Here is a 2779-nt window from a genome sequence, read left to right on the forward strand (position 1 = left end):
CATCCACCTCATCATTTCCTGGGTCAAGGGGACATGACCCATAACATGATACACAGTTACGTCCTTTTCTTTTCCTGTCTCCCATAAGTCTTGCCACATGGCTTGTCCCCATAAGGGCCCACGGCCCACTAGGCAGTTTTGCCATTTCCACGTAGGCAACCATAATGTTAGGCCTTTAAACACTGCCCAACTGTCAGTACAAATAGTCGACGGGCCATCTTCATGGGCTATACCACCATCCATACGGCCCGCAGTTCAGCCCATTGGCTCCTTTGACCTGTACCTGTATCATAACAAATATGGCCGGTCGCTGGTTGCACCTCTATAACTATCCACTTGGCTCCCTGCTCCCTACTGGACCCATTTTTGTACCACACACCAGCAAGCATGGGTGGCTTCCCTTCTCTGTAGGGGGACACTTGTAGATCTGTAAGAACTATGGCATCCAGTAAATTGTCAGTGGTAAACTCAACTGGGCCTAAAACCATCTGAAATTCCATGGCCAGAGGGCTAGTAGCTATGGTACTCCGATGTTCCAGATAGGCACCCCATTTCATCAGTGTAGGGGTTTGGGCCACCCCTGTTTTGGGGGCCTGTATCCATGTGCGTAACAAACCTTGTACTGGGTAAGTGATGCATGCCTGCACTTTGTCCATGCCAGTCACTGTCCCAGTGGCCTGCAAGGCTGCATATACAGCTGCTGATTGCTTCTCTATTAGGGAGTATTGGCTCTCTGCGCCTTTCCATAGTTGGGACCAAAAATCCACTGAGGTCCTAGTTCGTTCTGAACATTGCCATAGGCCCCAGCCTTATCCTTCTGCTGTACATGCACGTCCAATCCAAAGGGTTTACCTGTAAGGCTTGCGCTTGTTGCACCGCCCACTTGGTGGCGGTAAACACCTTCTCCACTGTTTCATCCCAGTCCCAAGTAGCTCCCTTCTTGATCAGGCCAAATAATGGCTGTGCTACCTGTTCTAAGTGGGGCCCAAACACTCTCCAGTAGCCCGAAAGGCCCACATAACTCTGCAATTCTTTAACTGTAGCGGGTCGTGGATACACTTGTATCTTATCAATTATGGCATCAGGGATTCCTTTCGTCTTACCCAACCAGACAACACCTAAGAATTTGACAGATAAGCCAGGTTCCTGAACCTTGGTTGCATTTACCACCCAGCCACATGTTTTCAGATGCTGCAACAGCACCGGTGCCACTTGTTCTGGATGTGTAAGGGAAGCAGAGGTTAACGTGATATCATCAACATGATGAAACAATTCCACCGTTGCTGGTTGGATCCAGGTGGCCAAATCCTAAGCTACGAACCCATGGCAAATTGTTGAGCTGTGTAAGTAGCCTTGAGGTAGTACCACAAAAGTCCATTGTCTTCCTTTGGTCCTGACTTTTGAGAGCTAAATCTATGGAGAAAAAAGCTTTAGCCAAGTCAAGACATAGTGGTACGTTCCCAGCTTGTAGTCAGTTAATCCATTAGATCATGGATGGATGCTACTGCTGCATGCAGTGGGGGAGTCACAGTCATTCTCGATGAGCCGTCAGGCTTCTTCACTGGCCACACAAGGGCATTATGGCTATGAGTGGGGAACACAATCTAAGCTTTCTCCAATTCCTGAATCATAGCTCTGATTTCATCATGCCCACCGGGCAAGCAATATTGCTTAACATGACAATATGCCTCGGTTCTGGCACCTTCTGTGGCAGGTGATGGATATGTCTACGCACTAAAGTTTCACCGCCCAGACTCACAAATGAAATTTACCAGCAGAGGTCTGCAGATTGAGCTCTTACAACACATCCACCCCTAGGATGTATTCCGGCACCTGAGAAAATATACTTTATACCGACACGGGGCAAATGTCCTCTTCCAAGAGGCAGTCACAGGCTTGGTCTTAATAGTCTTATCCCCATAGCCGTCTATATAGGTGGCTGGTCCAAGGAATCCGTCTGGATTTCCATAGATGAGACTGCAGTTGGCTCGTTATCCACCAGTGCTGGGACTCTTTGCACTTTCTGTGGGGACCAGTGGATTACCAATTCCACATGCAGCCTCCAGTCCCCACCTATCCCCTCCAAACGGGCACCTCAGCCTTCTTTCTAATCATATAGTGTCAACAGAGAGCCCCAGGGTTTCAAAAAGTCCTTCGAGGCCACAGTCCTAGCACTTTCAGCAAGAGGTTTCTGCCCACGCCTGAATTGCTGTTTAGGTTTCAATTGCCGCCCCAATTCTAATAACACTGCATTAGGCGGGCAAGTTATCTTGTCTTGATTGACTCTTGAAGCTAGCAAATCAGTCCACATTTCCGTTATGGTCACCCTGCATAGGGCCTTCCTTTTTCTTCTTGGCCCTTGGGAACGTGGGCGTTATCGCATGGGCACATCTGCCCCCTCTCTCACCTTGTCTCCCCTCTACGTCCCCCAGAGCAGCCATTGCTGTAATCACTTCAGGTATATGTTTCCCCACATAAGGAGCCATGATGGCGACCAACAAGCCAAAAGTGGTAGAGGGAGTGTCCTCTAACACTAGGTCACGCATGGCATTCGTAAACCGTTCATCATTTGGTCCCCGCGTATTCTAATTAAACATAGCTTGTTGCATGCCCAGTTCACGAATAATCTGCATTAGTTCAGCATACATTTGCCATTTACTCATGTGGTCTGGGAGTTCCCCAGTGTCATTCCAAACTGTCTGCACAGTGGCAGTAAGCCATTCCATCAGGATGTGGTTCCCCTACCTTTGGGTCAAGTGTGACTGTTCTGCAGACACTG

This window comes from Pteropus alecto, unplaced genomic scaffold (assembly GCF_000325575.1).
Source record: "Pteropus alecto unplaced genomic scaffold, ASM32557v1 scaffold9, whole genome shotgun sequence".
NCBI classification, from domain to species: domain Eukaryota; kingdom Metazoa; phylum Chordata; class Mammalia; order Chiroptera; family Pteropodidae; genus Pteropus; species Pteropus alecto.